This window comes from Hyla sarda, chromosome 4, assembly GCF_029499605.1.
Source record: "Hyla sarda isolate aHylSar1 chromosome 4, aHylSar1.hap1, whole genome shotgun sequence".
NCBI classification, from domain to species: domain Eukaryota; kingdom Metazoa; phylum Chordata; class Amphibia; order Anura; family Hylidae; genus Hyla; species Hyla sarda.
In genome coordinates this window covers 126,457,418-126,484,332 of record NC_079192.1, presented here as the reverse complement: position 1 = coordinate 126,484,332, position 26,915 = coordinate 126,457,418, and the positions used below count along the sequence as shown (strand labels likewise).

Sequence of the window (26,915 nt, the reverse complement as noted above, 5' to 3'; positions counted from 1 at the left end):
TCATATCTCAGGTACAGAGATTAGGTACATTTATCATCCTTCTTCTCTAATTTTTTATTTGTAGGAATCCTCTTTTTCAATATTAAATAGAATAGACTGAACTTACTACAGAATTTACAAGTTTACTTTAGACTGTGGGCCAACTGACCGCAGATTTAAGACTTAACTCTACTAAGTAAAATAAAATCAATTTTTTTTTGCTTCAAATATATAATTGTAGCCAAAGACTATAGCCATAATAATACATACCATAATACTGAAGGAAGTAATAAACTGCACTTGAATACTAATGCAGTGTGTTATGTGAGCGATCTGTAGCTCGCTGTTAAAAGTCCCCTTTATAAAAAAGATTAAAGGCTAGGTTCAGACTGAGGAATTTCCAGTCAGAATAAGCATTGCCGGAGGATCCACGGGTACATTGCCGTCCCCATAGATGGCTATGTACTCTGCATGGATCCTATATAAAAAAATAAAAATAAGTTAAAAATAAACAATGAATAAAATAATGAACCCCAACCACTACAAAAATGTATATATAAAAAATAATTTTTTTAAATATAACCCAAAAATAATAAAAAGTAACTCAACCCTCCCCTCAAATTAGCCATAATTAAACATTGGCTGTCAACATAATGCTGACAGCCATAATACACTGCACTGTAATACTAGTGCAATGTATTATATGGTGATCAGCAGACTGCTGGTGAAAGCCCTCACCTTGGATTAAAAAAAAGAACAAAAAAACAAAACAAGATAAAAAACGAATTAAACAGAACACTCTTAAAAAACATATAAAAAAAAGAGAGAAAAAATGTTTAATAAAACCCACAATAATAACCCTGACAATACCGTAACCATGCATTGTCTTTTAGAATAATACCGAGAGGCATAAGAAAGACACTGTCATGCTTCTGCAATCTATGAATATATGAGCTATCGAAAGATGGCTGCTTTAAGTCCCTTAATGGGAATAGATACAAACTAATCAGAAGAAAACAAGGCTAATAAAATATTTAAAAAAAAACTAAAACTCTGCATTAACAAAAACTTCCCTTTAAAAAAGATTTTTTGTATCAAATATAAAATTAAGAAAAAAGAAAAAAATATATAAAAATGCCAAAAAAACTTTATAACCCCATAAAAAAAAACTAACGATAGCCATAACCATACACTATCTATCAGCATAATACTGAGAGGCGTAATACACTGCACTACATTAGTGGTGCAGTGTTTCAAAGAAACGATCAGATCAGGAGTGAAAGGTCGTTCTCGTATGGGAAAACAATAATTAGTAAAGAAAAAATAAGTAAATAAATGAATAAAACTGATTAAGATTAGTTTAAAAAGTATAAAAAATTAAGAAACGGTTGATAAAATAATAAAAAATTATCGGAATAGATAGAAAGTTAAAGGGGTACTCCACTGCTCAGCGTTTGGAACACAGATTTCCGAACGTTGAAGCCGATATCGGTTGCTCGTGATGTCATAGCCCCGCCCCCTCATGACATCACGCCCTGCCCCTCATGACGTCACATCCTGCCCCCTCAATGCAAGTCTATGTGAGGGGGCTTGACGGCTGTACCCCTTTAAAAAATAAAAAACAAACTGGTTGATAAAATGTTTAAAAAAAACAACAACCCTGCCCCCACAAAAACATCCCTTTAAAAATACTTTTTTGTATCAAATATACAATTCAGAATACAGAAAAGAAAATATATTAAAAAAATCCCCCACATTTTATAAATAAACCCCAAAAATTCTACAAAAGCTACACACATAGCATAAATGTGAGAGGCATAAATCATGTAATAAAATAATACAACCACCCCCCCCCACTTTAAAAATTAATAGGCATACATTCCTATTATATGATTAAATGTTGAATATAATATAAAAAATTTTAATAAAATATTTAGTAAAAAAATAAGAAAAATATACATAATATTTTAAATAAAAAAAATCTAGATCCCAATATGGTCCATCTTTTTTGTTCCTTTATCTTATGCAGTTTCATAATGCCTGAGATAAGTAGTTCTGGCCCTAGAATGTTATATATATTAGCTTCTGTAGCATGTATCAGGAACATGTTATCATACCTGTGTCTTTTTACAGGTGACTGATGCCCGATGAGAAGGTGAACGTGACATATACCTTTGTCAGCTTCAAGAAAGGAAACACGAGACAGGTAATTAATATTTATATTAATTACTGATAACAATCAGGCTAGATGTAAAATCTAGACCTGCAGAGATGTCATAGTCTCTACCTTATACATGAAGATATATGTGTTGTTAATAAGTATATCGTCTATAGACAGCTTTTTATATAACACAACCATATCTCAGGAAGAGATTAGGAACATTTATGATCCTTCTTCTCTAATTTTTTATTTGTAGGAATCCTCTTTTTCAATATTAAATAGAATAGACTGAACTTACTACAGAGTTTACAAGTTTACTTTAGACTGTGGGCAGACTGACCGCAGATTTAAGACTTAACTCTACTAAGTAAAATAAAATCAAATTTATTTTTTTGCTTCAAATATATAATTGTAGCCAAAGACTATAGCCATAATAATACATAGCCTGTTACCATAATACTGAAGGGCGTAATACACTGCACTTGAATACTCATGCAGTGTGTTATGTGAGCGATCTGAAGCTCGCTGTTAAAAGTCCCCTTTATAAAAAAAATTAAAGGCTAGGTTCACTGTGAGGAATTTCAAGTCAGAATAAGTATTGCCGGAGGTTCCTCAGGTACATTGCCGTCCCCATAGATGGCTATGTACACTGCATGGATCCTATCTAAAAAACATAAAGAAAGTTAAAAATAAACAATGAATAAAATAATGAACCACAACCACTACAAAAATGTATATATATAAAAAAAGATTTTTTTTTTAAAATTAACCCAAAAATAATAAAAAGTAACTCAACCCTCCCCTCAAATTAGCCATAATTAAACATTGGCTGTCAACATAATGCTGACAGCCATAATACACCGCACTGTAAAACTAGTGCAATGTATTATATGGTGATCAGCAGACTGCTGGTGAAAGCCCTCACATGGGATAAAAAAAAGAACAAAAAAACAAAACAAGTTAAAAAAACGAATTAAACAGAAAACTCTTAAAAAAACATATAAAAAAAGAGAGAAAAATGTTAAAAAAAAACCACAATAAAACCCCTGACAACACCGGAACCATACATTGTCTTTCAGAATAATACCGAGAGGCATAAGAAAGACACTGTCATACTTTTGCAGTCTATGAATATATGAGCTATCGAAAGATGGCTGCTTTAAGTCCCTTAATGGGAATAGATACAAACTAATAAGAAGAAAACAAGGCTAATAAAATATAAAAAAAAAACTAAAACTCTGCATTAACAAAAACTTCCCTTTAAAAAATATTTTTGTATCAAATATAAAATTAAGAAAAAAGAAAAAAATATATAAAAATGCCAAAAAAACTTTATAACCCATGAAAAAAAACAACGATAGCCATAACCATACACTGTCTGTCAGCATAATACTGAGAGGCATAATACACTGCACTACATTAGTGGTGCAGTGTTTCAAAGAAACGATCAGATCAGGAGTGAAAGTTTGTTCTCGTATGGGAAAACAATAATTAGTAAAGAAAAAATAAGTAAATAAATGAATAAAACTGATTAAGATTAGTTTAAAAAGTATAAAAAACTTAAGAAACGGTTAATAAAATAATAAAAAATTATCGGAATAGTTAGAAAGTTAAAGGGGTACTCCACTGCTCAGCGTTTGGAACACAGATTTCCGAACGCTGGAGCCGATATCGGTTGCTCGTGATGTCATAGCTCCGCCCCCTCATGACATCACGCCCTGCCCCCTCATGACGTCACATCCTGCCCCCTCAATGCAAGTCTATGTGAGGGGGCTTGACGGCTGTACCCCTTTAAACACAAACTGGTTGATAAAATGTTTAAAAAAAACAACAACCCTGCCCCCACAAAAACATCCCTTTAAAAATACTTTTTTGTATCAAATATACAATTCAGAATACAGAAAAGAATATATATAAAAAATAATCCCCCAAATTTTATAAATAAACCCCAAAAATTCTACAAAAGCTACACACATAGCATAAATGTGAGAGGCATAAATCATGTAATAAAATAATACAACCACCCCCCCCACACACTTTAAAAATTAATAGGCATACATTCCTATTATATGATTAACTGTTGTATATAATATAACATTTAAAAAAAAATATTTAGTAAAAAAATAAGAAAAATACACATAATGTTTTAAATTAAAAAAAATCTAGATCCCAATATGGTCCATCTTTTTTGTTCCTTTTTCTTATGCAGATTCATAATGCCTGAGATAAGTAGTTCTGGCCCTAGAATGTTATATATATTAGCTTCTGTAGCATGTATCAGGAACATGTTATCATACCTGTGTCTTTTTACAAGTGACTGATGCCCGATGAGAAGGTGAACGTGAAATATACCTTTGTCAGCTTCAAGAAAGGAACCACGAGACAGGTATTTAATATTTATATTAATTACTGATAACAATCAGGCTAGATGTAAAATCTAGACCTGCAGAGATGTCATAGTCTCTACCTTATACATGAAGATATATGTGTTGTTAATAAGTATATCGTCTATAGACAGCTTCTTATATAACACAACCATATCTCAGGAACAGAGATTAGGAACATTTATGATCCTTCTCTAATTTTTTATTTGTAGGAATCCTCTTTTTCAATATTAAATAGAATAGACTGAACTTGCTACAGAGTTTACAAGTTTACTTTAGACTGTGGGCTGACTGACCGCAGATTTAAGACTTAACTCTACTTAGTAAAATAAAATCAATATTTTTTTGCTTCAAATATATAATTGTAGCCAAAGACTATAGCCATAATAATACATAGCCTGTTACCATAATACTGAAGGGCGTAATACACTGCACTTGAATTCTAATGCAGTGTGTTATGTGAGCGATCTGAAGCTCGCTGTTTAAAGTCCCCTTTATAAAAAAAATTAAAGGCTAGGTTCACAGTGAGGAATTTCCAGTCAGAATAAGTATTGCAGGAGGTTCCACAGGTACATTGCCGTCCCCATAGATGGCTATGTACTCTGCATGGATCCTATCTAAAAAACATAAAGAAAGTTAAAATTAAACAATGAATAAAATAATGAACCACAACCACTACAAACATGTATATATAAAAAAAAGAATTTTTAAAAAATTAACCCAAAAATAATAAAAAGTAACTCAACCCTCCCCTCAAATTAGCCATAATTAAACATTGGCTGTCAACATAATGCTGGCAGCCATAATACACTGCACTGTAATACTAGTGCAATGTATTATATGGTGATCAGCAGACTGCTGGTGAAAGCCCTCACATGGGATAAAAAAAAAAGAACAAAAAAACAAAACAAGTTAAAAAAAGAATTAAACAGAACACTCTTAAAAAACATATAAAAAAAGAGAGAAAAAATGTTTAAAAAAAAACACAATAAAACCCCTGACAATACCGTAACCATACATTGTCTTTTAGAATAATACCGAGAGGCATAAGAAAGACACTGTCATACTTCTGCAGTCTATGAATATATGAGCTATTGAAAGATGGCTGCTTTAAGTCCCTTAATGGGAATAGATACAAACTAATAAGAAGAAAACAAGGCTAATCAAATATTTAAAAAAAAACTAAAACTCTGCAGTAACAAAAACTTCCCTTTAAAAAATTTTTTTTTATCAAATATAAAATTAAGAAAAAAGAAAAAAATATATAAAAATGCCAAAAAACTTTATAACCCCATAAAAAAAACAACGATAGCCATAACCAGACACTGTCTGTCAGCATAATACTGAGAGGCATAATACACTGCACTACATTAGGTGGTGCAGTGTTTCAAAGAAACGATCAGATCAGGAGTGAAAGGTCGTTCTCGTATGGGAAAACAATAATTAGTAAAGAAAAAAGAAGTAAATAAATGAATAAAATTGATTAAGATTAGTTTAAAAAGTATAAAAAATTAAGAAACGGTTGATAAAATAATAAAAAATTATCGGAATAGTTAGAAAGTTAAAGGGGTACTCCACTGCTCAGCGTTTGGAACACAGATTTCCGAACGCTGGAGCCGATATCGGTTGCTTGTGATGTCATAGCCCCTTCCCCTCATGACATCACGCCCTGCCCCCTCATGACGTCACATCCTGCCCCCTCAATGCAAATCTATGTGAGGGGGCTTGACGGCTGTACCCCTTTAAACACAAACTGGTTGATAAAATGTTTTAAAAAATCAACAACCCTGCCCCCACAAAAACATCCCTTTAAAAATACTTTTTTGTATCAAATATACAATTCAGAATACAGAAAAGAATATATATAAAATATAATCCCCCAAATGTTATCAATAAACCCCAAAAATTCTACAAAAGCTACACAAATAGCATAAATGTGAGAGGCATAAATCATGTAATAAAATAATACAACCGCCCCCCCCCCCCCCCCCACACTTTCAAAATTAATAGGCATACATTCCTATTATATGATTAACTGTTGTATATAAGATTTTTTAATAAAATATTTATTAAAAATATAAGCAAAATATACATTATATTTTAAATTTAAAAAAAATCTAGATCTCAATATGGTCCTTCTTTTTTGTTCCTTTTTCTTATGCAGTTTCATAATGCCTGAGATAAGTAGTTCTGGCCCTAGAATGTTATATATATTAGCTTCTGTAGCATGTATCAGGAACATAGAGAGATTCAGGGTGGATACAGCACCAAATAGCTGAGGACTCAGGCTGGTAGATGGAACAAGACTGTATTTGCCATCCATGTGCACATGGATGGCAAATAAAGTCTTGTTCCATCTACCAGACTGAGTCCTCAGCTATTTGGTGCTGTATCCACCCTGAATCTCTGTATGCCTTTCCGGGTTGGCATTCCCGGATGATCACCTGCACATGCTGATTGGATCGGTGCTGTCTCTCCTCCTTACCTAATGTATCAGGAACATGTTATCATACCTGTGTCTTTATACAGGTGACTGATGCCTGATGAAAAGGTGAACGTGACATATACCTTTGTCAGCTTCAAGAAAGGAACCACGAGACAGGTATAAAGGGTCTCCTCATGCTGCCAACACCTCCACGCTGTGTCATTCAGCCAGTATATGGTCTCCTCATGCTTCAGCCTCATCCAAGCTGTGTCATTCATCCACTATATCAGGGGGCTCAAACTCCCGGCCTGCGGGCCATTTGCGGCCCGCGGAACGAAAGTTTGTGGCCCGCACCAGACATGTGTCACTTGTATTGCCTGACGCCCGGCATATGAAGTTCTGAGTGTCGGGCAATTAACTTCTTCAGGCATTTAGCCCTGCTTCGGGCAAGCAGCACTAAATGTCCGGAAGACTTCACTTACCCCGCCCTCCTCCTCCTCCTCCCAGTCTCCATCTGATGAGTGACGTTTCGCATGTGACGTCCCTCCACAGACCCGCACAGGAGAACATCAGTGACGTCACTCGTCAGGCCAACGCCGGAGAGAAGCGCACAGCAGGACAGGTAAGGTTGTCTGTGTGTGTGAGCATGTGTGGGTGTCTGTCTGTGTGTGTGTGGGTGAGCATGTGTGGGTGTCTGTCTGTGTGGGTGTCAGTCTGTGTGTGTGAGCATGTGTGTCTGTCTGTGTGTGTGAGCATGTGTGGGTGTCTACTTCTACCTAATGTGGGGAACCTGCTACTTCCTAATGTGGGGAACTTGCTACTTCCTAATGTGGGGAGCCTGCTACTACCTAATGTGGGGAGCCTGCTACTACCTAATGTGGGGAACCTGCTACTATGCTACTACCTAATGTGGGGAGCCTGCTAATACCTTATGTGGGGAACCTGCTACTACCTAATGTGGGGAGCCTGTTACTACCTAATGTGGGGAACCTGCTACTACCTAATGTGGGGAACCTGCTACATACCTAATGTGGGGAACCTGCTACTACCTAATGTGGGGAACCTGCTACTACCTAATGGGGGAACCTGCCACTACCTAATGTGGGTAGCCTGCCACTACCTAATGTGGGGAACCTGCTACTACCTAATGTGGGGAACCTGCTGCTACCTAAAGTGGTGAAACTGCTACTACCTAATGTGGGGAACCTGCTACTACTACCTAATGTGGGGAACCTGCTACTATTACCTAATGTGGGGAACCTGCTACTACCTAATGTGGGGAACCTGCTACTACTACCTAATGTGGGGAACCTGCTTCTACCTAATGTGGGGAACCTGCTACTTGCTAATGTGGGGAACCTGCTACTATCTAATGTGGGGAACATGCTACCTAACTAATGTGGGGAACCTGCTACTACCTAATGTGGGGAACCTGCCACTATCTAATGTGGGTAGCCTACCACTACCTAATGTGGAGAACCTGCTACTACCTAATGTGGGGAACCTGCTACTACCTAATGTGGGGAACCTGCTACTATTACCTAAAGTGGGGAACCTGCTACTACTATCTAATGTGGGGAGCCTGCTACTAACTAATGTGAGGAGCCTGCTACTACCTAATGTGGGGAACTTGCTACTACTACCTAATGTGGGGAACCTGATACTACTACCTAATGTGGAGAACCTGCTACTACTACCTAATGTGGGGAACCTGCTACTACTACCTAATGTGGGGAATCTGCTACTACTACCTAATGAGGGGAACCTGCTACTACTACCTAATGGGGGGAACATGCTGCCTACCTAATGTGGGGAACCCCCAGAAGTTGCACCCCCATCATCCGTCAGCTCATGCTATTACCACACGGGGGTAGGAGGAATGGGGGATTGCTGGTGGATGATTGGGTTGCTACTGCTGGTGGGGGGTGTTGCTGGTGGATGATGAGGGGCGCATGATGTAGGTATTATATGTGAGGGGCGCATGATGGGGGCATTATATGTAAGGGGCGCATGATGGGGGCATTATATGTAAGTGTTGCATTCGGCCCAGCCTCACCCAGCTGCTACCTCCAGTGGCCCCCAGATAATTTGAGTTTGAGACCCCTGCACTATATGGTCTCCTCATGCCACCTCCAGGCTCTGTCATTGTGCTGCTGTGCGGCAGTGATTCTAAAAGCGATGCCGGTAATCTGCATTCTATTCTGAATAACAGTATTATTTCACTACCCCAGCACACTCCAAATGCGTGTTAGAACACAGCAAAGTGTTCTACACCCTAATTGAGGCTTTCTGTAGGTCAGAAATAGCCGTTTTTAATATAGATTCGCCGCAAATAAATTTGTATCGAAACTATTTTTTTCTAAAAATTCGGCGAATCGCCCAAATCAAATTTTTCAAAAGTTTGCTCATCTCTATCCAGCATGTTTGGACAGTCAATGGCAGTTCAGCCATGCTGGGAGTTGTTGTTTTGCAATAGCTGGAGGTTCCATTTAATAGACCTTATTAAAGCTGTTATTAATTCTTATTGGGGGTTGGGGGGTAACGGTGTAAGGGTGTGTGTATATGTAGTGTTTTACTCTTTATTTTCAGCTACATCATAAAGTATGTATCATTCTTTTAATGCTGCAAAAGGCCTCGTGCTAAAAGGGGCCTCGCGGCCGGCTAAATCGTGTAATTAGCCCGTTCCCACAGAAGGACATATAGAAAATGTCATGATGTGCTGGTAGTTCGCGCATCATGACATTTATATATGTACTGCAGTTAACCCCGCGATGTGTGGCATCACACGTGTTAACTTGCAGAAGTCCCGCTGTTACCAGTCGGGGACAACTTCTGCAAACCCCCCCAGGACCATCTGTGGATGGTCCTGATCAGTGATCACTGTGATTGGTCCCTGTGGACCAATCACAGTGATCGCTGACTGGGGGGGGGGGGGGTTAAAGTTCAGATCCCCCTGCTCTGCCTGCCCCTAGAAGTCGGGCAGAGCGGGGGAAGAGGATCCCGGGAGCTGCGGGGGGCCGCGGCACATACCTGCAGAGGGACCGGCGGGGATATCACACGTGTTAACTGGCAGAAGTCCCGCTGTTACCATTCGGGGACAACTTCTGCAAACCCCCCCTGCCTGCAGAGGGACCAGCGGGGACGGCGCGACAGTAAGTGGAAGCAGCAGTGAAGATCGCCGTAAAGTGATATTCACTGCTGCTTCTAGGAGTTTCAAAACTACAACTCCCAACATGCCCAGAAAGCCTTTGGCTGTCTGGGCATGCTGGGAGTTGTAGTTTTGCGACATCTGGAGAGCCGCAGTTTGGAGACCAATGTGCAGTGGTCTCCAATCTGTGCTCTTCCAGAAGTTGCAAAACTACAATGCCCAGACAGTCCAGGCAGGCTGGGAGTTGTCGTTTTGTAACATCTGGCCCTTCAGATGTTGCCGAACTACAACTCCCAGCATGCCTGGGCAGTCTGGGCATGCTTGGAGTTGAAGTTTTGCAACAGCTGGAGGCACACGGTTTGGGAAACACTGAGTTAGGAAACAATGTTTCCCAACCAGTATGCCTCCACTTGTTGCAAAACTACAACTCCCAGCATGCCCAGACAGCCGAAGGGCATGCTAGGAGTTGTAGTTTTGCAACAACTGGAGGAGAAGAGTTGGGAAGTAGTGTTGTCCAAACTGTAGCCCTCCAGGTGTTGCAAATCTTCAACTCCAAGCATGCCCAGACTGCCCAGGCATGCTGGGAGTTGTAGTTCGGCAACATCTGAAGGGCCAGATGTTACAAAACTACAACTCCCAGCATTGCTGGACTGTCTGGACATGCTGGGAGTTGTAGTTTTGCAACATCTGGAATAGCACAATGGTCCCCAAACTGCGGCCCTCCAGATGTTTCAAAACTACAACTCCCAGCATGCATGGACAGCCAAAGGGCATGCTGGGAGTTGCAGTTTTGCAACAGGTTTGCACAGGGTACATTCACATGGATGGGTTTACAGCGAGTCTCAGGCTGCAACTTGCTGTGAACCCACCCATGTGAATGAACCCCAAAAACACTACACAAAATAAGAAGTAAAACACTACATATACCCCTACACAGTCCCCCCTCCCCCTCTCCAATAAAAATGAAAAAACATCAGGTACGGCACTGTTTCCAAAATGGAGCCTCCAGCTGTTGCAAAACAACAACTCCCAGTATTGCCGGACAGCCAATGACTGTCCTGGCATGCTGGGAGTTTTGCAACAGCTGGAGGCACCCTCTTTGGGAATTACTGGCGTAGAATACCCCTATGTCCATCCATATGCCTAATTTAGGCCTCAAATACGCATGGCGCTCTCTCACTTCGGAGCCTTGTCATATTTCAAGGCAACAGTTTAGGACCACATATGGGGTATTTCCGTAATAGGGAGAAATTGCCTAATAAATTTGGGGGGCTTTTTCTCCTTTTACCCTTTATGAAAAGGTAAAGTTGGGGTCTACTCTAGCATGTTATTGTAAAAACAAAACAATTTTTTTACAGTAACTTGCTGGTGTTGCCCTATACTTTTTATTTTCACAAAAGGTAAAAGGGGGAAAAAGACCCCCAAAATTTGTAACGTAATTTGTTCTGAGTACGGAAATACCCCATATGTGGATGTAAAATGCTCTGCGGGCGCACAACAAGGCTCAGGAGTGAGGGCGCCATGTACATTTGAGCTGATTTGCACAGGGGTGGCTGACCGTTACAGCTGTTCTGATATAAACACACAAAAAAGACACCCACATGTGACCCCATTTTGGAAACTACACACCTTAAGGAACGTAACAAGGGGTATAGTGCGCCTTAACTACCCAGAGGTGTTTGAAGAATTTCCGTTGAAAATAAAAAAAAATTATTTTTTCACTAAAATGCTGGTGTTATCCCAAATTTTTCATTTTCACAAGGGGTAATAGAAGAAATGGGCTTACAAATTTTGGGAGGATTTTTTCCTGAGTATATAAATACCCCATATGTGGATGTAAAGTTCTCAGCGGGCATGCTCAGAAGAGAAGGAGCACCATTTGGCTTTTGGAGAAAGAATTTGGATGGAATTGAAGGCCATGTGCATTTACAAAGCCCCTATAGTGCCAGAACAGTGTGTGTGGGGGGGGGGGTTGGGAACTACACCCCATTTTGGAACTACACCCCTCACAGAATTTAATAAGGGGTGCAGTGAGCATTTACACCCCACAGGTGTCTGACATATTTTTGAAACAATGGTCCTTGAAACTGAAGGGCCAGATGTTGCAGAACTACAACGCCCAGCATGCCTGACTTACTGGGCATGCTGGGAATTGTAGTTTTGCAACATCTGGAGGTCTACAGTTTGGAGACCACTGTATAGTGGTGCTCCTCCAGATGTTGCAAAACTACAACTCCCAGCATGCCAAGACTGTCCAGGCAGGCTGTGAGTTTTAGTTCTGCAACATCTGAAGGGTCAGATGTTACAGAACTACAACTCCCAGCATGCCTGGACTGTCTGGGCATGCTGAGCATAGTAGTTTTGCAACGTCTGGAAACCACAGTTTGGAGTCCACTGCACAGTGGTCTCCAATCTGTGGCCCCCAAGATGTTGCAAAACTACAACTCCCAGCATGCTGGGTATGCTGGGAGTTGTAGTTTTGTAACTTCTAGCAGGCCACAGTGAAGATCACTCATCAAAGATGATCTTCACTGTTGCCCGCAGCCTCCTCCAATGCCGTAACTCCTCTAAATTGACGCTTGCTGTCTGCCACCATCTGCTGCCTGCCGCTTGCAGCCAGTAAGACCCCGGACCCCACGCCACTTTCCAAACCCCCCCCCCTACTCTGCTCGGAATTCAATGGGAAGGCAGAGTGGGGGATCTGAACTTTATTCCCTCCCACCCCCTCCTGCCCTTGGTCAATCAGTCCTGACCAACCAATGGTAGTGGATAGGAGGAGGTGGCATCCCGATCACCCTTATTTTCCAGGCCATCATCTCACCAGAGACCTGATTGGCTAGGAAAAACATTGATTCGCTGGTCAGAATTGACTGGCGAATCACGGCAATCACGGCCTCAGGACCCTCCTAGGCGATGTGCCGGGATGGCTGCTGATACATATAGTACAGGTACGCCCTCCGTCCTTAAGTACCCGGACCCAAGGGCGTACCTGTACGCCCTTCATCCCCATCAGGTTAATATTTTGTCTTGTAAAATGTTAGATAATGGAAGCCTGACAGATCCCATTAAAACTAACAATATAAAATCATACAGTGGCCTTGTCGACTTTCTTTGTTAATCTTCCTTTATGACATCACACATGTGACATCATCAAGTGTTTGGAGCTATCTGTACCAGCCACTAGTACAGTTCAGGCCTTAGCTATCAGAGGGAGCACACACAAAGAACAGGAGATGAGGAAGAGGACAAGACAACACAGGAGAGGTACATAAATTCTAAATATTGGTCATAATACATCTAGAGGGCCAGGGGGGCAGATGCAAGAGGGGCCCTGGGGACATGGAAGGGAGGCTGCCTGCAGCAAGAGTTTGGGGTAACACCTCCCGTACTGGGCTACCATATATGTAAAGGTGAACAAATGTGCTGTTTTTAAGGAAATTAACTTATTTCCCCGTAGAGTTCTTCTCCCCCATGGATCTGATCACCCAATTTCCTCTCTGAGCTCTAACCCTACTGTTGCCAGTCAACAGAGCACACACTTTCCCACAATCCTCCTTGCTTATAAGCACAGGGGAGACAAACTGCCATAACCTTCAGGAGACTGCAGGTCAACTGAGCATGTATTACCCCACCATAGTAGACCGTAACCAAGGGCAACAGTTATCAAAACAATGCGGTACATAGAGGATTAGAAAGCTTATATTTCTCACTCAGATAGATACATAGATAGACAGATAGATAGATAGATGGATAGATAGGACATTGGTCAGTGTTTCCTGAACAGGTTGCCCTCAGCTGTTGCAAAACTTCAACTCCCAGCATGCTGAGAGTTGTAGTTTTGCTACTGCTGGAGGCACCCTGTTCAGGAAACACTGACATAGGCGATGTGCCGGGATGGCTGCTGATAGATATCAGCAGTAGTCCCGTTCCAATAATTGCCCAGTGAATGGTGGTTATTGGAAATACGGAGGGCAGGTATGCCCTCCGTCCTTAAGTACCGGGATGACAGGGCATACCTGTATGCCCTCCGTCCCCAACAGGTTAATATTCTGTCTTGTAAAATGTTAGATAATGGAAGCCTGACAGATCCCATTAAAACTAACAATATAAAATCATACAGTGGCCTTGCCGGCTTTCTTTGTTAATCTTCCCTTATGACATCACACATGTGACTTCATCAAGTGTTTGGAGCTATCTGTACCAGCCACTAGTACAGTTCAGGCCTTAGCTATCAGAGGGAGCGCACACAAAGAGCAGGAGATGAAGAAGAGGACAAGATGACAAAGGAGAGGTACATAAATTCTAAATATTGGTCAGAACACATCTACAGTTTCTAGAGTTCTAGACTTGCAAATGATGACTAGATCTATTAAATATAATGTGTCAAAATAATAATGTAAATTGTATTAAATCTAATTATTTAACTAGACACTTTGCTGATGTTCACAAATGACCAAGTATATACTGTTTTTCAATTCTATTACACAAAGAGTTGGGGGTGTAAGTACTGTATGCTTATATTGGCCCTGATTTACTATAGTAAACCGGACAAATTTTGCCAGGTTGTGCGCCAGAAATTCTGTCTGCGCCAGAATCTGCGCCAGAATTCTGTCTCTGCGCCAGAATTCTATCATTTTCACAAAAACCCAACATATTTACTAAGGTTTCCACAGAAAATGTAGTGGATTTTGAGCTGAGAAAAACCCTCCAGATCAGAACATGTGTAAAAAAATAAAAATGTAGGGAAAAGTGCAAAATGTAGGGAAATCTTAGTAAATACGGTGGAAAAAAAATTGTAGGGAATTAAAACCCACAAAGAAACCTACACTCCACTCTTAGTAAATCAGTAATCATTAAGTCTATGAGGGAGAATCATCAAAATCTGTGTAGAGCAGGGGTCTCCAACCTGCAGACCTCCAGATGTTGCAAAACTACAACTCCCAGCATGCCCGGACAGCCGTTGGCTGTCCGGGCATGCTGGGAGTTGTAGTTTTGCAACATCTGGAGGTCCGCAGGTTGAAGACAACTGGTGTAGAGGAAGAGTGGAGCAGTTGCACATAGCAACCAATCAGATTGATTCTTTCAGTTTTCAGAAGCTTTTTTTTTTTTTAAATGAAAGATGCAATCTTATTGGTTGCTACTGGCAACTGGTAAACTTTTCCTCCGCACTGGTTTTTATAAATCTGCCCCTATATCTATAGTTTTCCATACCATAGAAGCCCCTTAATGTCTAAAACACACCTATATGTTCAGTGCATGTGACCTACTAATGGAGGTGACAGGGAAGTGATATAAGACATCTCTGACCTTTAACATGACCTCCTGTTATAACCTAAAACAAGAATTTAGGCTGAAATAATGTATATTTCACTATTATAATGCTGAATTTCATGTATGACTATTAGTACTGAATCATAAAAGGAAATGCATACATCGAATTTTCTTTAACAGGATTGTCCCAGAGAGCAAATTTTGTAAAATCAGATGTGTGCCCCATACATATATGTAAAGGGGAACAAATGTGTTGTTTTTTAAGGAAAATAACTTATATCCCTGTAGAGTTCTTCTCCCTATGGATCTGATCACCTAATTTCCTCTCTGAGCTCTAACCCTACTGTTGCCAGGCAACAGAGCACACACTTTCCCACAATCCTCCTTGCTTATAAGCACAGTGGAGACAAACTGCCATTGCCTTCAGGAGACTGCAGGCAAACTGAGCATGTATTACCCCACCATAGTAGGCCGTAACCAAGGGCAACAGTTATCAAAACAATGCAGGTACATGGAGGAGGAGTGATCTTATATCTCTCACTGAGAGAGAGAGAGAGAGAGAGAGAGAGAGAGAGAGAGAGAGAGAGAGAGAGAGAGAGAGAGAGAGAGAGAGAGAGAGAGAGAGAGAGAGATAGATAGATAGATAGATAGGGCATAGATCAGTGTTTCCTGAACAGATTGCCTCCAGCAGTTGCAAAACTACAACTCCCAGCATGCTACCACTGGAGGCACCCTGGTTGGCAAACACTGTCATAGATAGATAGATAAATAGATAATAGATATGGGAAATAGATCAAAGTTTCCTAGCCAGGGTGACTCCAACATGCTGGTAGTTGTAGTTTTGCAACAGCTGGAGGCACCTTCTTCAGGAAACACTGATCTATATAACTATCAGTGTTTCCTTACCCTCCAGCTGTTGCAACAGTTTTGCAACAGCGGGAGGTACCCTGGTAAGGAAGGGAGGGGTGAACAGGGATGGTGCTGAGAAGTGGGGGATGGCTACAGGGATAGCGCTGGAAAAGGGGGGCAGGCATGGTTTGTGGGGGGTGTTTGGGGGACACAGAGTTAGGAAACACTGATAAAGATAGAGAGATAGATAGGAAAATAAAAAATAACAATGGCATGAAAAAAGTGGTGTTTATTTCACTCAAACCTGAAGCGACGTTTCGGCTACCTCACCCAGCCATTATCAAGCGGCTTGAAAATGGCTAGGTGAGCTAGCCAAAAAGTCACCTCACTTTTGAGTAAAATAAACACCACTTTTTTCACATCAGTGGAGTGCTGCTATTTTTTTTATTTTTCTACTACTGTCAGTCCTGACCCGGACAAGATAAAGCAGGCATCTAGGCATCTTTTGTACAGGTGTGCAGCTCTCCTGAACAAGACTGTAGATAGATAAATAGATAGATAGATAGATAGATAGAGCATAGATCAGTGTTTTCAGAACAGGGTTCCTCCAGCTGTTGCAAAACTACAACTCCAAGCATGCTGGGAGATGCAGTTTTGCAACCGCTGGAGGCACCCTGGTTGGAAAACACTGAGATAGATAGATAGATAGATAGATAGATAGATTGATCTATGTCCCATATATATTCCCAATCTATCTATCTATCTATGTTTCCTAACCAGGGTGACTCCAGTGTTGAAGATGCTGTTTTGCAACTGCTGGAGGCACCCTCTTCACAAAACACTGATCTATCTATCTAATAAAATGAAGGAAAACAGGACCTCCCAGTAGAAAGTTCCAATGTGGTGCACGCAGAGACCAGACCTGGGTCAAGGGTCCATATACAGTACAGACCAAAAGTTTGGACACACCTTCTCATTCAGAGTTTTCTTTAGTTTCATGACTATGAAAATTGTAGCTTCACACTGAAGGCATCAGAACTATGAATTAACACATGTGGAAATATATACATAACAAAAAAAGTGTGAAACAACTGAAAATATGTCAAATTCTAGGTTCTTCAAAGTAGCCACCTTTTGCTTTGATTACTGCTTTGCACACTCTTGGCATTCTCTTGTTGAGCTTCAAGAGGTAGTCACCTGAAATGGTTTTCACTTCACAGGTGTGCTGGTGTGGAGGAGGAGGTGTGATGGTGTGGGGGTGCTTTGCTGGTGACACTGTTGGGGATTTATTCAAAATTGAAGGCATACTGAACCAGCATGTCTACCACAGCATCTTGCAGCGGCATGCTATTCCATCCGATTTGCGTTTAGTTGGACCATCAGGCTGTATAAGGGCTATTTGACTAAAAAGGAGAGTGATGGGGTGCTGCGCCAGATGACCTGGCCTCCACAGTCACCGGACCTGAACCCAATCGAGATGGTTTGGGGTGAGCTGGACCGCAGAGTTAAGGCAAAAGGGCCAACAAGTGCTAAGCATCTCTGGGAACTCCTTCAAGACTGTTGGAAGACCATTTCAGGTAACTACCTCTTGAAGCTCATCAAGAGAATGCCAAGAGTGTGCAAAGCAGTAATCAAAACAAAAGGTGGCTACTTTGAAGAACCTAGAATATGACATATTTTCAGTTGTTTCACACTTTTTGTTATGTGTATGTTAATTCAGTTTTGATGCCTTCAGTGTGAATCTACAATTTTCATAGTCATGAAAATAAAGAAAACTCTGAACGAGAAGGTGTTTCCAAACCTTTGGTCTGTAAAAATCAAGCAGTGATTTATTCCATCAAAACAGAATGTCAAAGAACAACGTTTCAGCCAGCTCTCTTGGTCTTTTTTTTCCGTGAAAAATCAAGCAGTCATTTATTCCGTCAAAACAGAGTGTCCAAGAACAACGTTTCAACCAGCTCTCCTGGTCTTTTTCAAGCTCAGTATACTTAGTGAATAACACACCTCATATAAGGGTACACATCAGGTACCAATAGTGAAATTAATGAAAAAATAAATATAGAAAATTCATAAAATAGTGAACACAATATATCATCAGTGTACATAAAAAAATTTCAAACATGCATACAATTGTATATCCATATATATCACACAAATTGGAAGCTAGTGCATATGCCGCCATATACTATATTTACTTTCACATCCTTAATTAAGTAATGATTGTAAACATAGAACACCCTGGTGCAATTAAAAACAGTAACTACAGTGACCGTGAGAACGATCACTCACCGGGACTCCATAGCTAATGTCTCAGATTGTAAACAATGTATTTGTACATGCGCGTCACGCGTGATCGCATGTCTATTGCGTCATGTCTGGTGGGACCTGTCAGTTAAGGGAGCGTGTAGGTTGTCACAATAACCCGTCTAGGGCTGCGCACAGCTACAACTAGGAATGGGCCATATCTCTATGCACCGTGAACTCTACGCATGCGCATTAGAGTTCATATGAACTAGGGCACCAAATTAACCCCTTAAGGACCACGGACGTATGAGTATGTCCCTGCGCCCTGGGTCTTAAGGACCAGGGACGTACTCATATGTCCGTGGGAATTCCGGCCCCTGCCGCGCGCCGGGCGGGGACCGGACCGGGGTGACTGCTGATATCGATCAGCAGTCACCCCGCGCAAATGCCCAGGGGGGTCATCAGACCCCCCTATGTCAGCAATCGGCGCAAATCGCAAGTGAATTCACACTTGCGATTTGCGCGATTCCGGGTCTGTAGTGACCCGGTGACCCGGAATGTAAGGGGGATCGTGGGTGTATAAGATACCCAGGATCCCACTGAAGCCATAGGAGTGAGGTGGCAGGGGTGCCACCCCTCCTATCCCTGCTATTGGTGGTCTAGACGCGACCACCAATAGCAGATCGGGGGCGGGGGGGTTAACTTTCGTTTTCCCCGTCCTGCCCACCCACAATAGGCGGGGCAGGACGGGGAAACGACGGGGACCGGCGCCGAAGATCCACTTACCGATCCGGGCGGGCGATGGAGGCTGAGGGCGGCGATGACGTGCGGCTGGATCCGACGGAAGCCGGTGAGTTGCCTAGCAACATCTGGAGGGTACAGTTTGAGACCATTATACAGTGGTCTCTAACTGTAGCCCTCCAGATGTTGCAAAACTACAACTCCCAGCATGCCCAGACACCTGTTTGGGCATGCTGGGAGTTGTAGTTTTGCAACAGCTGGAGGGCTACAGTTTGAGACCACTATATGGTAGTCTCTGAACTATAGCCCTCCAGATCTTGCAAAACTACGACTCCTAGCATGCCCACAAATGTTTGCTGTCTGGGCCGCCTGCTGGGATTTGTAGTTTTGCAGCATCTGGAGTGCCACAGTTTTCAGTGGTCTATATACTGTAGCTCTCCAGATGTTGCAAACCTGCAAATCCCAGCATGCTGGGAGTTGTAGTTGCTATCCCTCCAGCTGTTGCATAACTACATCTCGCAGCATGCCCTTCGGTGATCAGTACATGCTGGGAGTTGTAGTTTTGCAACACCTGGAGGCACACTGGTTGGAAAATATTGAGTTAGATAACAGAACCTAACTGAAGGTTTTCCAACCAGTGTGCCTCCAGCTGTTTCAAAAGTGCAGCTCTGGGAGTTGTAGTTTTGAAACAGCTGGAGGTTTGCCCCCCCCCCCCCCCCATGTGAACATACAGGGTACATTCACACGGGCAGGCTTACAGTAAGTTTTCTGCTTCAAGTATAAGCTGCGGCTAATTTTTCGCCGCAGCGCAAACTCCTAGCAGAGAACTCACTGTAAACCTCCGCCAGTGGGAATGTACCCTAAAAACACTACACTAACACATAATAAAGGGTAAAACACAACATATACACCCCTTACACTGTCGCCCCCCCCCCCCCAATAAAAATTTAAAACGTATTGTACGGCAGTGTTTACAAAACGGAGCCTCCAGCTGTTGCAAAACAACAACTCCCAGCATTTCTGGACAGCCACTGACTGTCCAGGCATGCTGGGAGTTTAGCAGCAGCTGGAGGACCCTGTTTGGGAATCACTGGCGTACAATACCCCTATGTCCACCCCTATGCAATCCCTAATTCAGTCCTCAAATTCGCATGGCGCTCTCAGTTTGGAGCCCTGTCGTATTTCAAGGCAACCATTTAGGGCCACATATGGGGTATCGCTGTACTCGGGAGAAATTGCCTAACAAATTTTGGGGGCTTTTTCTCCTTTTACCCCTTATGAAAAAGGTGAAGTTTTAGTCTACACCAGCATGTTAGTGTAAAAAAAATAAATCTTTTACACTAACATGCTGGTGTTGCCCTATACTTTTCATTTTGACAAGAGGTAAAAGGGAAAAAAAGTCCCCTAAAATTTGTAATGAAATTTCTCCAGACTACGGAGATACCCCATATGTGGGCGCAAAGTGCTCTGGGGGCGCACAACAAGGCCCAGAAGGGGGAGTGCACCATGTACATTTGAGGTGATTTGCACAGGGGTGGCTAATTGTTACAGCGGTTTTGACAAAAGCAAAAAAAAAACACATGTGACCCCATTTCGGAAACTACACCCCTCACGGAATGTAATGTGGGGTGCAGTGAGCATTTACACCCCACTGGTGTCTGACAGATATTTGGAACGGTAGGCTGTGCAAATTACAAAATTTTGTACAGCCCACTGTTCCAAAGATCTGACAAACACCAGTTGGGGGTAAATGCTCACTGTACCCCTTGTTACGTTCCTCAAGGGGTCTAGTTTCCAAAATGGTATGCCATGTGGGGGTTATTTTGCTGTCCTGGCACCATAGGGGCTTCCTAAATGCGACATGCCCCCCCGAGCAAAATTTGCTCTCCAAAAGCTAAATGTGACTCCTTCTCTTCTGAGCATTGTAGTTCGCCCGTAGTGCACTTCTGATCCACTTATAGGGTTCCTTCATACTCAGAAGAGATGGGGTTACAAATTTTGGGGGGTATTTTCTGCTATTAACCCTTGCAAAAATGTGAAATTTGGGGGGAAACACACATTTTAGTGGAAAAAAAAATACTTTTTTTTAACATATGCAAAAGTTGTGAAACCCCTGAGGGGTATTAAGGCTCACTTTATTCCTTGTTACGTTCCTCAAGGGGTCTAGTTTCCAAAATGGTTTGACATGTGTTTTTTTTTGTTTGTTTTTTGCTGTCCTGGCACCATAGGGGCTTCCTAAATGCGACATGCCCCCCGAGCAAAATTTGCTCTCAAAAAGCCAAATATGACTCCTTCTCTTCTGAGCGTTGTAGTTCGCCCGTAGTGCACTTCAGGTCAACTTATGGAGTACCTTCATACTCAAAAGAGATGGGGTTACAAATCTTGGGGGGTATTTTCTGCTATTAACCCTTGCAAACATGTGAAATTTTTGGGGAAACACAAATTTTAGTGAATTTTTTTTTTTTTTTACATATACAAAAGTCGTGAAACACCTGTGGGGTATTAAGGCTCACTTAATTCCTTGTTACGTTCCTCAAGGGGTCTAGTTTCCAAAATGGTATGGCATTTTTTTTTTTTTTTTTGCTGTTCTGGGACCATAGGGGCTTCCTAAATGCAACATGCCCCCAAAAACCATTTCAGAAAAACGTACTCTCCAAAATCTCATTGTCGCTCCTTCCCTTCTGAGCCCTCTACTGCGCCCACCGAACACTTTACATAGACATATGAGGTATGTGCTTACTCGAGAGAAATTGGGCTACAAACATAAGCATACATTTTCTCCTTTTACCCCTTTTAAAAATTCAAAAATTGGGTCTACAAAAACATGCGAGTGTAAAAAATGAAGATTGTGAATTTTCTCCTTCATTTTGTTGCTATTCCTGTGAAACACCTAAAGGGTTAAAACGCTGATTGAATGTCATTTTGAATACTTTGAGGGGTTTAGTTTTTATAATGGGGTCATTTATGGGGTATTTCTAAGTTGAAGACCCTTCAAATCCATTTCAAACCTGAACTGGTCCCTGAAAAATAGTGAGTTTGAAAATTTTGTGAAAAATTAGAAAATTGCTTCTGAACTTTGAAGCCCTCTGGTAACTTCCAAAACTAAAAACACGTCAATTTTATGATGCAAATGTAAAGTAGACATATTGTATATGTGAATAAACATTTTTTTTATTTGGAATATCTATTTTCCTTACAAGCAGAGAGCTTCAAAGTTAGAAAAATTAAAAATTTTCTAATTTTTCATCACATTTTGGGATTTTTCACCAAGAAATGAAGTTACCACAACATTTTACCCCTATGTTAAAGTAGAATATGTCACGGAAAAAAATCTCAGAATCAGAATGATAACTAAAAGAATTCCAGAGTTATTAATGTTTAAAATGACAGTGGTCAGATGTGCAAAAAACGCTCTGGTCCTAAGGTGTAAAATGGCCTGGTCCTTAAGGGGTTAAAGCCTGGCTGGCCCTCCTACATCCAAAATTGAACAATGTAAATAAAAATAAAATAAAATTCTATGCTGTTTTAGTGCCTGGTCCTCTGGCATGCACACAGTGTTTTTACCTGCATAGAATATTTACCAGAGTAAGGTGAGTGTATGTGCTCAACGCTAACCACCATTATGTGTCCAATATCAAGTAGGGTTAGATACATTCCTGGAACAAAATAACATTAATGCTTATGCAGAATTATAAAAATACATCCCTTTCCCTTATCCCCTTACACCCTTCCCTTCAATTCCCTGGTTGGACTTGATGGACGTATGTCTTTTTTCAACCGTACTAACTAACTATGTAACTATATAAGTACCAAAGACACATGTCCTCCCAGAAACCATCAATTCGATGGCACCCAGGTGGTACATGTGTCCCTATATCTCCACAATCCTCTCGGTCGTCTGTCAAGTTAAAGGCACAATCAAAATCCGAAATGAATAATGTATACTAAAAAATAAAAAACAAAAGTTGAGATAAAAAAATAAATATAAAAAAAATGAATTTAAAAAAAATACATAACAAAAAATTTAAAAAGTGACTACCGCTACACACTCTCCCATCTGACCATATCACCACAATTGAAATGCAGATAGCAGTAAAATATTTATTTATTCTTTATCACATAAACAATTCAAATAATTCTTTTTCGGTCCTGTGAGTAGAGACTCTTCTCCCAGTTTGTCACTTAGGAGTGTATTCCTATCCGTGGCTTTAGTGAACAAATCTGTGGTAGGCGTCCATCCTCAAGTGTGACCATAACATCAAGGAAGCTGATTGCATGGGTAGAGTGGGTCAAGGTGAATTGTGGGTCCAAAAACAACGTTTCGACCAGCTCTCCTGGTCTTTTGATCAGGAGAGCTGGTTGAAACTTTGTTCTTGGATACTCTGTTTTGATGGAATAAATCACTGCTTGATTTTTCACGGATACCTGTGTGCTGTGGCTATTCCTTCTTTATCTACCTTTCTAGCTATCTTTATCAAAGTTTCCAAACCAAGGTGCCTCCAGCTCTGTTATATATATTAGCATCTGTGACATGTATCAGGAACATGTTATCATACCTGTGTCTTTTTCAGGGGACTAATGCCCGATGAGAAGGTGAACGTGACATATACCCTCGTCAGCTACAAGAAAGGACAGGTAATTAATATTTATATTAATTACTGATAACAATCAGGCTAGATGTAAAATATAGACCTGCAGAGATGTCATAGTCTCTCCCTTATACATGAAGATATATGTGTTGTTAATAAGTATATCGTCTATAGACAGCTTCTTATATAACACAATCATATCTCAGGTACAGAGATTGGGAACATTTATGATTCTTATTCTCTAATTTTTTATTTGTAGGAATCCTCTTTTTTGATATTTAATAGAATAGACTGAACTTACTACAGAGTTTACAAGTTTACTTTAGACTGTGGTCTGACTGACCGCAGATTTAAGACTTAACTGTACTAAGTAAAATAGAATCAATTCAATTTTTTTTGCTTCAACGATATAATTGTAGCCAAAAACTATAGCCATAATAATACATAGCCTGTTAACATAACGCTGAAGGGCATAATACACGGTACTTTAATACTAATGCAGTTCGTTATGTGAGTGATCTGAAGATTGCTGTTAAAAGTCCCCTGTATAAAAAATAAATGAAGGCTAGGTTCACACTGAGGAATTTCCAGTCGGAATAATTATTGACGGAGGTTCCATTGGTACATTGCCGTCCCCATAGATGGCAATGTACTCTGCATGGATCCTATCTAAAAAAAATATATATATATATATATTTTTTAAATAACCCAAAAATTATTAAAGTAACTGAACCCTCCCATAACATAAGCCATAATTAAACATTGGCTGTCAACATAATGCTGACAGCCATAATACACTGCACTATAATACTAGTGCAATGTATTATATGGGTGATCAGTAGATCGCTGGTGAAAGCCCTCACATGGGATAAAAAAAACAAGAACAAAAAAAAAAAAAACAAGTTAAATAAACCTAATTAAACAGAGCACTCAAAAAACATATTAAAAAAAGAGAACAAATGTTTAAAAAAAAAGCTACAATAAAACCCCTGACAATACCGTAACCATACATTGTCTTTTAGAATAATACCGAGAGGCATGAGAAAGACACTGTCATTCTACGGCAGACTATTAATATATGAGCTATTAAAAGATGGCTGCTTTAAGTCCCTTAATGGGAATAGTTAAAAACTAATAAGAAAAAAAACAAGGCTAATAAAATATTTAAAAGAAAACTAAAACTCTGCATTAGCAAAAACTTCCCTTAATTTTTTTTTTATCATATAATAAATTAAGAAAAAAGAAAAATATATATAAAAATGCCCCAAAAACTTTATAACCCTAGAAAAAAAACCTAACGATAGCCATAACCATACACTGTCTGTCAGCATAATACTGAGAGGCATAATACACTGCACTACAATAGTGGTGCAGTGTTTCGTAGGGGAAAACAATAATTAATAAAGAAAAAAGAAGTAAAAAATGAATAAAATTGATTAGGATTAGTTTAAAAAGTATAAAAAATTAAGAAACAGTCAATAAAATAATAAAAAAATATCGGAATAGTTAGAAAGTTAAAAGGGTACTCCACTGCTCAGCGTTTGGAACACAGTTTTCCGAACGCTGGAGCCGATATCGGTTGCTCGTGATGTCATAGCCCCGCCCCCTCATGACATCACGCCCTGCCCCCTCATGATGTCACATCCTGCCCCCTCAATGCAAGTCTATGTGAGGGGGCTTGACGGCTGTACCCCTTTAAAAAAAAAAAAAAAACTGGTTGATAAAATGTTTAAAAAAAACAACAACCCTGCCCCCACAAAAACATCCCTTTAAAAATACTTTTTTGTATCAAATATACAATTCAGAATACAGAAAAGAATATATATATAAAATAATCCACCAAATTTTATAAATAAACCCCAAAAATTCTACAAAAGCTACACACATAGCATAAATGTGAGAGGCATAAATCATGTAATAAAATAATACAATAACCCCCCTTACTTTCAAAATTAATAGGCATACATTCCTATTATATGATTAACTGTTGTACATAATATAACATTTTTAATAAAATATTTAGTAAAAAAATTAGAAAAATATACATAATATTTTAAATTAAAAAAAAATCTAGATCCCAATATGGTCCATCTTTTTTGTTCCTTTTTCTTATGCAGTTTCATAATGCCTGAGATAAGTAGTTCTGGCCCTAGAATGTTATATATATTAGCTTCTGTAGCATGTATCAGGAACATGTTATCATACCTGTGTCTTTTTACAGGTGACTGATGCCTGATAAAAAGGTGAACGTGACACATACCTTTGTCAGCTTCAAGAAAGGAACCACGAGACAGGTAATTAATATTTATATTAATTACTGATAACAATCAGGCTAGATGTAAAATCTAGACCTGCAGAGATGTCATAGTCTCTACCTTATACATGAAGATATATGTGTTGTTAATAAGTATATTGTCTATAGACAGCTTCTTATATAACACAACGATATCTCAGGTTCAGAGATTAGGAACATTTATCATCCTTCTTCTCTAATTTAATATTTGTAGGAATCCTCTTTTTCAATATTATATAGAATAGACTGAACTTACTACAGAGTTTACAAGTTTACTTTAGACTGTGGGCTGACTGACCGCAGATTTAAGACTTAACTCTACTAAGTAAAATAAAATCAAATTTTTTTTGCTTCAAATATATAATTGTAGCCAAAGACTATAGCCATAAATATACATAGCCTGTTAACATAATGCTGAAGGGCGTAATATACTGCACTTGAATACTAATGCAGTGTGTTATGTGAGCGATCTGAAGCTCGCTGTTAAAAGTCCCCTTTATAAAAAAATATTAATGGCTAGGTTCACACTGAGGAATTTCCAGTCAGAATAAGTATTGCCGGAGGTTCCACGGGTACATTGCCGTCCCCATAGATGGCTATGTACTCTGCATGGATCCTATCTAAAAAAAATAAGTTAAAAATAAACAATGAATAAAATAATGAACCCCAACCTCTACAAAAATGTATATATATAAAAAAAAGAATTTTTAAAAAAATAACCCAAAAATAATAAAAAGTAACTCAACCCTCCCCTCACATTATCCATAATTAAACATTGGCTGTCAACATAATGCTGACAGCCATAATACACTGCACTGTAATACTAGTGCA

At 40.0% G+C, this 26,915-nt stretch overlaps 1 long non-coding RNA gene across 1 annotated transcript; it reads left to right on the top strand.

Moving 5' to 3' along the window:
* The first annotated feature begins 4,452 nt into the window (after window positions 1-4,452).
* Window positions 4,453-26,094, top strand: LOC130368431 (uncharacterized). The gene is made up of 5 exons (XR_008892460.1): window positions 4,453-4,526; window positions 7,054-7,126; window positions 7,502-7,571; window positions 23,774-23,837; window positions 26,013-26,094. It is a non-coding gene; the product is annotated as an uncharacterized LOC130368431 (long non-coding RNA).
* The last annotated feature ends 821 nt before the right edge of the window (window positions 26,095-26,915 follow it).